Genomic DNA, 11,235 nt, shown 5'->3' with positions numbered 1-11,235 from the left:
CTATTTCATTTATTTCTGAATCTCTCAGCTCAGTTCGGGACAGGCATACAGTAGGAGCCCAGGAAACATTTGCTGGATTGATTTAATTGGACTTTGAAGGACGGGCAGAATTTAGATATATCAAGAAGAGATTTAGGAACTGCAAGAAAGGCAGCTGAAGAATGACTGCTGGGGATAGAGGCTGGAGGCAGAGGGAGCATGGCTTGGAGACAGGTGAAGTGGCAGAGACAGAGGCAGTGTGAAAGCCCTGGCCACAACAGGCCAAACTCTGCCCTGCCTCCTAGGCAGCCTCAGGAAAGTTTTCCTGGGTTGAAGAGGCGTGTTCTTTGTTCTTAGAAATTTTTTCAGGGCAGAGACATCTTTCTTGGATGGCTTTAAACTGCTCACCCTTTGCTTACCCATCTTGCTCTAGCTCCACTCTGCCTCAGATAGCAATTATATCTTCATTGTTCTGCAGAACATTCTTTGGCTTCTAAGATGAAGTCCCAGTTTGCAACCATGGATACACTGGGCTCTTTTCCGGTCCTACATCTCCGTTCTCCCTGTTCATCTGGCCTGGAATTCACCTTTTCCTTGTCTCAGCAAAGTCTACCCTTCCTATAAAGGTATTGATTAGCATCACACCTTAGTAAGTTAGAAATGCATGTGGTAACTTCTAAGGCTATCACTAAAATAATTTAATCTTCAAACTGATGCAGGAAGAAACATGAAATAATCCAAGACTGCAAGAAAGGAGATTTAAATAGCCAATAAGCACATGAAAAGATGGTCAACATCATTAGTCATTAGGGAAATGTATTAAGAAAATCCCACAGTGAGATGCCATTTCACACCCTCTAACATTGCTATAATTAAAAAAAAAAAAAGGAAGAAAAAAGAAAATTACAAGTATTGGCAAAGATGTGGAGAGATTAAAACCCTCATACATCACCGGTGGGAATGTAAAATGGTACAGCCACTTGGAAAATAGTTTGGCAGCTCCTTAAGTTAAACATAGAGTTACTATGTGACCCTATAGCAAATTTACTCCTAGGTATAAACATAAAATTAAAATAGAATTAAAAACACATGTCTACAAGAAACTTGTCCAAGAATGTCCATAGCAGTATTATTCATAGTGGAATAATCATTATTTATGGTGGAAACAACTCATGAATGCATAAACAAAATATAGTTTATTCATAAAATGGAATATTATCCTACTTATAAAAAGGAATGAAGTACTGATGCATGCTACAACTTGGATGAACCTTGAAAACATTATGCTAAGTGAAAGAAGTCAGACACAAAGGCCATGTATTTTATGATTCCATTTATATGAAATGTCCAGAATAGGTAAATCCATTGAGACAGAAAGTAGATTAGTAAACTGCCAGAAGCTGGGAGGAAAGGGAGATAGGACATTATTGCTGATGGGTCTGGGGTTTCTTTTGGGGATTATTAAAATGTTTTGAAATTATATAGTGGTGGTGGTTGCACAAACTTGCAAATATACTAAAAACCTCTGAATTGTACACTTCAAATGGGTGAATGCTATATTATGAAAATTATATCTCAATTTAAAACATCTAAATGGCAGTTATTCTTACCAAAGAAACAAAATTTTTTTAAAATATATTTTAAAAAGAAGAGAAACAGAAACAGAACATCTGGAGGAAAGAGAAAGTCTAAAATGTTAGATGAAATCATAAATATACCAGTAAATTTATTAAATGCAATTGATTAAATGCTCTAGTTAAAAGTCAAAGATATTCACAAAAGATTTATTTATTGATAAATCTAGTTATATGCCATTTACAAACATCACCCTTCCTTATCAAGTTATAGGAAAAGAAAAAGGAAATCAACATTTACTATATGCTTACTATGTGCCACACAGGGGCCCAATCCTTTGCAAATTCTATGATCATATTGATATTGTTGTACCCACTTTATAGACAAGGAAACTGGGGTATAGAATAATTAAATAATTTGTGCAAGATCTAAAAAGTGGCAGATCTAGGACCTGAACTTACATCTGTTTGAATCTAACTCCACTGCTCTTTCCAATGTACCATATAAGCAATGGAGAATCATCTCACTGGAAGAAAGTCTCTTGCTCTTTCATGATTCTTTAGTCCTTACAGGTCTGTCCCCTCCCTGGAGAGTTGCAGGACGTGTGTAAGAGAGACTGGGAGCTCCTAGGATAGAATGGATTTTACTTAGCTTTGTCTCGGTTAGTGCAGCATTGAGCAGGGGACATCTCTGAGCTCCTGATACTCAGGACAAAACCTGGCTCAGCAAAGTTTGGTGAACAGGTGCCAAACTCCTTGGCTTTACAGGGGAAGAAGGAAGATGATGACAATCAAAAGGGGTGTTATCAGAATTAGGCAGAGTAAGAGTATGTGGACCCAGGAAGTGTTGGCCCACAAAGAAGTCCTTCCTGGGGCAGAAGTCCCTGGGAATGATGAGCCTGTGGGCCACATGCCTACCAGAGTATGTAACAAGAGGTTCTTCTACTTAGAAATCACCATGGTGGTAGGAAATTCCTTCTGGAGCACTTCTCTTCCAATGTCTGCTCCTCCAGTCTTCCAGTAAGTATACACTACTTAAGAGGCTCAGCTCCTACACACTTGCTAATACTCTGGACTGAAATATTCATTCATATAAGGCACATTTCTGAGCTTCTTGTCTGTGTCAGAGTCCATGTCTTAGAATGGGAATTTCTTAACCTTTTTAAGGAATACAAATAATATCTACTATTTATTGAGGGTACTGCTGTACCTGGTACCATATGCCTTATTTCATTTAATTCTCACAACTCTGTAAGGCAAGTACTGTTATTATCCCCATTTTACAGACAAGAAAACTGAGGTTCAGAAGGGTTAAGAAATTTCCCCAAGTTCATACAGCTAACACATGGTTGGGCTCAGATTTAAAGGCAGGGTTCTCCGACTCAAAAATCCCATACTTCTACTTAAGAAAGTAATTCACTCATTTCTGCATCAAACATTTAATGTGCACCTGATCTCAGGGTCATCAACATAAGTAAGTAAAGAAAAGGCTTAAACAGAGTTGGGTTTGAGGATTGGAAAGTGAGAAATCAAAGATTCAGGAGGGCAGTGAGGAAGTTGCTGTGACCCTCCAGGGAGACTTAATGACTTTCTGATGCTGAGCACAGGCAAGGGAGGGTGGAGGGAAAGGAGTAATACTTTGATGGAGGAGTTAGGGGAAGGTGTCTGTCGTCAGAAATTTAGCTTTACTATTTGATCATCCATATATTTACTTTTTTCTTCCTTCAAGCATCTACTGAACAACTACAATGTACTAGGTTTCTCCCACCCATTATCTTATCTTCACAACCACTCCACTTTTTAAGTATCTCTAATCCCACCACTGAAAACCCATAATTTAGCTTTATCCATGTTTTGGGTAGAGCTCATTTCAATCTTGTATTAATGTCCCAGGAGGAGGGGGCGGTGCAGTGGTAATCCTAATAGGTTCTGCTTTCTGAGCACAGTATCTGCTATTTTGTGTGGAACCCTTAGTCACTTGGGGCTTCCCTTGTGGCTCAGCTGGTAGAGTCCGCCTGCAATGCGGGAGACCCGGGTTTGATCCCCGGGTTGGAAAGATCCCCTGGAGAGGGGAAAGGCTACCCACTCCAATATTCTGGCCTGGATAATTCTATGGACTGTATAGTCCATGGGGTCGCAAAGAGTCAGACTGAGCGACTTTCACTTTCACTTTCCACTTAGTCACTAGATCTAGTTTCCAGAACATGTTCAACTCACCCCTTTGAGATAATCTGTCTCCTGCTCTGGACTAGACCCTGGGGGGGAAGGAAAAGTGAACTCGCTCAGTTGTGTCCGACTCTTTGTGACCCCGCGGACTGTAGCCCGCCCGGATCCTCTGTCCACGGGGATTCTCCAGGCAAAAATACTGCCGTGGGTTGCCATTTCCTTCTCCAGGGGATCTTCCCAACCCAGGGATCAAACCCGAGCCTCCTGCATGGTGGGCAGATGCTTTATCCTCTGAGCCACCAGTGAACACAAGGGGAAGGAACACCAATTTGAAAATAAAGCTTTAACTTCCAAGAGCCCCGCCCTGAAGATAAGACAGTAAGTAACAGAATACAAAGAAACAAAGCTGTAACAGAGGCTTGCCCAAGCATCACCCCAACTCGCTGGGACAGACTGATCCACAAAGGTATCCCAGAGGAGGCGGGATCATTTCAATTAGAACTTTAGGGGTTCCTAAAGTGCAGGTGGGAAAAAAAGTCCCAATAATTGTTATTTGTACCAAACTTTAAGCCGAGCCATTCCCTTAGGGCATCACTAACACTCCCAATGCCTATGCTATGGATTCAGAGAGGGAGAGGTTATGTTGGGCTGGCATGGGTCAGGAGGCAAGAAGGCCAGGTTTGGGGGCCTTGGAGCAGCTGCAGGCGAGCTACTTAGATAGACCTAGGCGGGCCCTCCAGCTCCGCACGTGGTCTGGGCAGGAAATGAGAGCCGGACGACAGGAGCACTTTCCCATGACCACCCGCGGACTGAGGCAAAGGAAGGGTAGAACAGTTACCATGCCATTCTGGAGCTTCACTCTGATTGGCCCGAGTCTCAGCAGTCTGGGTGTCTCCGCTCCAGAGAAGGGGCGGAGCCTCGGCATAGCGTCATCACCCTTATCCCACCCCCCTCCCGATGTAGCCACTCACCAGCCCACTTCGAGGGGCCCTGTGTGACGTCACTACTCCCTCCCAGCCAACCGCGGCGACGAGGGGCGGCACTCCATGGTCCCTCCTTACCGCCCCTCCCCTTTCCTCCCCCTAATTCCTTCGGTCCCGCCTCTTCCCCCCTCTCCTAGTCTCCCAAAGACAGCCCTCACGTTCGGTTTCAAAAGACCCGTGGTCCAATGACTAACAGGGCGGCTGTAGAGTGGCGGCGGCGTCTGCCAATGCGCAGACTGCGAGGGCGGAGCGCTCGCAGTGAGCCTCTGACGGCGGGCGGCGTGTGACGCAGTCGGGCCCTCTACGCGCAGCGCCCGGAGCGGCGGTCGGTATCGGTGGTGGCGGCGGCGGCGACGGTTTCGTGGCGGCCGCGCGCTGCTCTCTGAGCGGCGGGTGGTGGTCCGGCCTAGGCCTTCACTCCTGACACTTCCCTCCCGCCCCCAGCACCGCGGTAAGTCGGGAGCCAGGGTGGTGGAGGCCGGAGACCGGCAGGCTCCTCCTCCACTTCGGGAGGGCGGGTGCGCGGGGCGTCCCAGGCCCTCTCCGCGCCCGAGTCTCGCGCCCTAGCGCGCACCTTCTGTCCTGAGGGAGGGGGCGGGTCGCGGGCCCCGAGGCCTGACCCTTCAGGCTCTGAGGAGGGATCGCTCTCTGTGGGTTCTGGGCCCGGGGGTCTCGCGTTGAAGCCTCCCTTGAGTGAGCGTTTCTCTAGCAGGTTGTACTCATTCATTTGCCCGTCAGTGATTAGGTGGGCAGGCCCTTTGCGGGGGCAGCGCCTTGAGAACCTGAGGGACGGTTTCCTCAGCACTTCCCTGCTCATCGTGCGGGATTGGGCTTTATTTGCTTTGGCTTCTCCAAGGGGAAATTTGCAACCCCTGGGGAGGGTGAGTGGGTCTGGAGTTTGTGAGCTTATTAAAACTGTATCTGAGAATTAAGGGTCATTTAATGGAGTGAAACCTTACTTTTTGTTCTCCCACGTGTCCCACATAAAGCTAGACGAGAAACAGGGTGAGGTTTCTGGATTACTTACTTTAGCCTTAAGGACCTTGGAAATTAAGTCAATTCCCCTACCCCATGTCACGTGCAAGTTTCATAGGTGGAGAAGCTGAGGCCCAGAGGAGAAACAGTACTAGAAAGTGCCAGAAATTTTTCTACTATACTGCCCTCCCTGGGCGTTCTAGCCCCCCATTACTGAGGATTCCCTTTAGAAAAGTGGAGGGGTCAAGATGGTGACATTGAGTAGTTGGAAGCAGAAACCTAGTTTTCAGTGTCGTTTCCGATTTGGTTGCTACCCGCCCAGTTCACCGTAAGGCAAACGCTTCCTTAGTGGAACCCTAGCCTAGACCATGAGAACTAAACTCAAAAGTTGAAGAACATCAGGGGTATCATGTATTGGGAATGAACTGATAAGGCTACATATTAGTGGCTAGTTTCCTGATCTAGGTCTGAAATGTTTATTTGTGTCGGCTACTGAGGATTCAGAAGAAAGGGTCCAGTTAGTTAGCTACAATAGAGTTGAAATAGAAAACAGGAAATAAAGACAAGACTTAGAAAGATACACAGCAGTCATTTGGCACTTCTTGTATCTTGGGACTCATAACTCCTCTCTTACCGAATTCGAAAACATAGAATAAGGTGAGAAAATTAAACTATTTTGGGAGAAGAAGCTAGGGAAGAAAGAAGAGAGCAGTGATCATTCCCTGTGATAGTCTTATAAATTTAGAAAGAAAGAAACACTTGTTAGATGGTGTGTTTGGAACTTGTTGAAGTTTGGATATATAGAAAACAAACCAGAAGTTGGACAAGAAGGAGGTCCTGGGAAGTACTTTTGATAAATTTATTTTTTGACTCATCACTTTCCTCTTGTTTTGATGATGAAGCAAAAATTGAGAAATGTAGTGTATAAGAGCAGAAGCTGTAGTCTTATAATACTAAGAGGTGAACAGGGTGTGTTTTCTGTGCCATTTTCTCTTCTGGGAAGCCTCCCCCGGCATTCTTTCCCCTGCAGCCTTCTATAACACTTATTTGATACTTCAGTTTATGACACCAGTCATTTTGTATTTCAGCTGTGTCTTTTTATTAGACTGGTAAAAAGTTTTTTGTCTTGTATTCAGTTTGCTTTTCACATAGTAGGCCCTCAGTAAGTATGCTTGTCTGGATGGATAAACAAATTGGAGGAGTTAAGCCTAAAAGTAGTCTATAAAGAGGCTAGGTATTTGTGCACTCCTGAAATATCAGGCCCAGATAAGAGGACCCATACCATTTGTGTGTTATGTTGTACTTTGATACCTGACTGTTCATGTCCATTTGCTCCTAGACAGCTAATAACAAGCACAACTTTTAGGGAACCAGATTCATAGCTTGGAAGTGTTACTTCCTTTGATACTTTTATAGTAGCAAGTAACCTTAGGAGGTAAGGGGTAGTAATACTGATGTTAAATTTCCAGTAAATAAAGATCACATCTGTAATTATGCAATCTGTTCAAAGCTTAAGGGAATAAGAAATTTAGCGATTTAACAATAAGTATTAGAGACAAAGTATATAAACAATGTTTCTTGAGAATTTGGCACATTCTGTGTGTTTAGAATTGAACCTAAGTATTTTTCATTTATGTATTGTATTTTACCCATTAGATACTCATAACACCCTCTCTCCAAGATTTAACATTCAAGAATGTCTTCAAACATTTTCAAATGTTACTTGAGAGGCAAAACTGCCCCTCAGTGAGATTGGTGCTCTACAGAGAACGTTCCCAATATTTCAATAAAAAATCTTACATTTATTATACTTTGTCTATGTTTGTGGAGTCAGCTAATAAGTTGCATTTGGTTGAGATATCCTTGAAAACCCTTAAATTGTCAAAATCTGGGATGGGAAGCTAAAAAGAGTACTAGAGTTGCTTTCTTTATTTTCTCCTTTCATGTCTGTCGTAGCCTCCCTTTCTCTGGGATAGGAGAAATTAGAGTCCTGTTTGAAAGGGGATAGGTCATTGGATAAATAGAGCAATATTTATTTCATTTTTTTGTGGAAAAAGGCAAAAGAGCTTGTACTTGAATTGATACAATTAAATGCGATGCTATATCTGGTCGTAAGAGTGAAGCTGGGAGGCAGTAGGGTGAGTGGAAAGATGTGAAACTGGAGTCAGAGGATTAGAAGAGGGCTCTAACAGTTCAAGTTTGAGGTCTTGGGACTCCTTTATATTTTTAAGAACCATTGCAGACTCCAAACAGCTTTTGTTTATGTGGCTTAATATTTACTGTACTAGAAACAGACCAACTTTGAAAAGATTTATTGATTTAAAATTATTTTGCTTTAAATAACAACTTTATGAAAAGTTACTAAAAAATTTAGTGATAAAGGTGGCATTGTTTTGCATTTTTGCAAATCTTTTTAATGTCTGGCTTAACAGAAGACCACTGAGTTGGCAGATTTTATGCATTCATATGGTTGATATGTTATTTTAGTTGAAGTATGTGAAGAAAATCCAGCCTCATACAGGTACATAGTAATTGGAAAAGGGAGGAATGGTTTATTATTTTGTTTATTTATTGGCTGCACTGGGGACCATGTGGGATCTTAGCTCCCTGACCAGGGATCGAACCTGTGCCCCCTACATTGGGAGTGTGGAGTCTTAACCATTGGACCGTCAGGGAAGTCCTGGAAAAAGTGCTTTTTAAATAACCTTATCACATAATTGTAGATTTCTCCTTTGACACTACACTCAAACCTGAACTTGTGTACAATGTTTACATTAAAATTCATTGGTCTGTCTTGCACTTTGAATGGGTGTTTACCCGAGCATGATTTTATGACATCGTATATTGGTCATTATGAATCACTGGGCTTCCCAGGTGGCTCACTGGTAAAGAATCTGCCTGCCAGTGCAAGAGATGTGGGTTCAATCCCTGGGTCAGGAAGGGCCCCTGTAGAAGGAAATGGAAACCCACTCCAGTATCCTTACCTGGAAAATCTCATGGACAGAGGAGACTAGCAGGCTACAGTCCATGGAATTGCAAAAGAGTCAGACATGACTTAGGGACTAAACAACAACAAGGGAATCATTGATTCACTGAGTCATGCAGCTCTTCCAAATGTTGACAGATTTACGGTTGCTCATATTGCCACACATTTCATCAGATGTCTTTTAAAAATTGGGAAGCTAACAAGCTCATAGTGGTGTACACAGGTTTTCAAGATTCCAATTTTTGCTTCAAATCTAAGTAAATGAAGTTTGTCATTTTTTCTTTGAAATGAAAATGGTGTTCCATGAAGAAAAATCTGTTGGTTCCACTTTGTATTCACAAGTAATCACCCACCTGTTTTTCATTGGGGAAGCCCTTGTAGTTCAACATGTAGAAGTGCTTTTGAGTATTTCCCACTTCATCCCCCAGAATAATCGCACAGAATATTGAAAAGATGTGCCCTGAAATGTTGAGTTAATACAGTCAATGATTTACTGCTCTATCAAGGACATTCAAGTGAAAGTAGGTTTTTATGTGTGCTGTGAGTGAGTGGCAGTGAAGAATCCAGTGACTCTACAGTTTGGGGCCATTGTTTTGTTTTGTGTTCGATTCTAGCAGTTTTATATACCATTAGATGCAGAGGTCAGCACAGTTTTTTTTTAATATATATATTTTTTAATCTTTTGGCTGTGGGGCATGTGGGATTTTAGTTCCCTGTCCACGGATTGAATCTGCACTCCCTGCATTATCAGCACAGTCTTAACCACTGGACCACTAGGGACATCCCAGCACAGTTTTTTCAAAAAGACAAATAATGTCTAAAGATTATTATAAAAATAGCTTTTACTTCATGGGCCCTCTCAAAAAGGTTTTGGGGACTTCTAGGAGCCTTGAGAACCACTGATCTAAGACAGTGATTTTTCACACTTGGTTCATACAGTCATAAGCTTCTTTGAAAGTGTTCACTGATGAGGTTCTGTTGTGTCCCCATCCCTCTTTACTTCACCAGAACAGCTGTTTGTTTTATGAACAGCACTGCTGATCAAGGGGAATATAATTGCGTGAATTAGCCTGTTCAGGAAGAAAACAGTTCATCCTTCATGAGTGTGTATCAGAATCACTCATCGCTTCACAACTTTGTTTAGACTACTTCCATGTACTTCTTTTACACAAAGATTACTAGTATCTACACATCTAACCTTCTTGCTAGATGGAATAAGCTTAAAAAATAGGCAAATAGTTTTGTAAATTAAAAAGATATGAGGATTTCCCTGGTGATCCATGGTTAAGAATCCATCTGCCAGTGCAGGGGACACCAGATTCGATCCTTGGTCCAGGAAGATTCCACATACTTTGTAGCAACTAAGCCCTTAGCCACAGCCACTGACCCCATATACTGTAGAGCCCATACTCTGCAGCTCTGCCACGAGAGAAACCACTGCAATGAGAAGAGTAGCCCCTGTACACTGCAACTAGAGAAAACTCTTGGGCAGCAACAAAGACCCAGCATGGCCAAACATAAATAAATACATAAAATTTATATATTAACATGAGTAGTTAAAAATGAAGCTGCAAATGTGAGATGAGCAGGAGTGAATGAGTAATCAGAGTGCCCTCAGTATATTGTTTGGGGAGGTAATTGTTTTAGTTTTTGCTGTGGTGCTTCACGGTTGTTTTAAATGGTCAGTAGGTGACACCAACAGTATTGGGAAATAAGTCATATTATGTTTGGAGTTCTGGCTTGGCACTGATCAATCAAAGTTTAGAGTGATTTTCTAATTTAAAATATTGTAAAACTAGACTGAAATCTGCTCTTGAGGAGCTCTAGTTTGAGGCATCTTTGTTCTAACAATTCTTTGGCGTAGGCTGTATAATCCCTACCATTCAGGAATAGAAATTGAGATCTGAGGGTTGAATATCATAACTACAATTACAGAGTAGCAAGTAGCGGCAGTTTTTTATTCCTTCTTTACCTTTTTATTTTCACTTAATTTTAGATTCACAGAGAATTGCAAGCATACTAAATGGCAGAGAGTTTTAAATACAGATTTGTCTCTAAGACTAATGTACTCTTCACTGCTTCAGTTTGTAAAATGAGTTTAGGGGATGAAAAATGTTACTCAGCACTATGAGGAAGGAGCTGTATTAGGTACTCTGGATTATTTTAAATTAATTTTACACACTAATGGGAGAAATTGAGGGGAATCACAATACTTTTTACTAGGGCAGCAAACAGCTTACTCAAGCAGCAGGTATGACGGCAAATATATTGCATAACTAAAAACAGCTGGGAGGCATTAGTTTATGTAATCAGGGTTGGAAAGGGGAAGGGGAAGTATTTTTATACTGATAGGAGTCTGAAGGGTGTAATCTGGGACTGTCATGTTGAGGCAGGTGAGGCTCGAGTAGCAATTTTTAGAAAGAGAAGGGGGCATAGTTTTTAGAGAGGAAATGAATGTTATAACAAAAGGTATGGAGAAGGCAATGGCAAACCACTCCAGTATTCTTGCCTGGGAAGTCCCCTGGACAGAGGAGCCTGGTGGGCTACAGTCCATGGGGTCACAAAAGAGTCC

At 42.3% G+C, this 11,235-nt stretch overlaps 1 protein-coding gene across 3 annotated transcripts in view; it reads left to right on the top strand.

Annotated features, from left to right (window-relative positions):
- NUP98 (nucleoporin 98) overlaps positions 4,990-11,235 on the top strand; it is an 88,110-nt gene continuing 81,864 nt past the window's right edge. For all 3 annotated transcript variants that reach the window (XM_018059429.1, XM_018059428.1, XM_018059427.1), the window contains exon 1: positions 4,990-5,153. The gene's annotated coding sequence lies outside the window, so the exon portion shown is untranslated. The remainder of the gene's footprint in view (positions 5,154-11,235) is intronic.

The sequence above is a fragment of the Capra hircus genome, chromosome 15, assembly GCF_001704415.2.
Source record: "Capra hircus breed San Clemente chromosome 15, ASM170441v1, whole genome shotgun sequence".
Taxonomy (NCBI): domain Eukaryota; kingdom Metazoa; phylum Chordata; class Mammalia; order Artiodactyla; family Bovidae; genus Capra; species Capra hircus.
The sequence above is the reverse complement of the archived record's forward strand: the minus strand, read 5'-3'. Positions and strand labels throughout refer to the sequence as shown.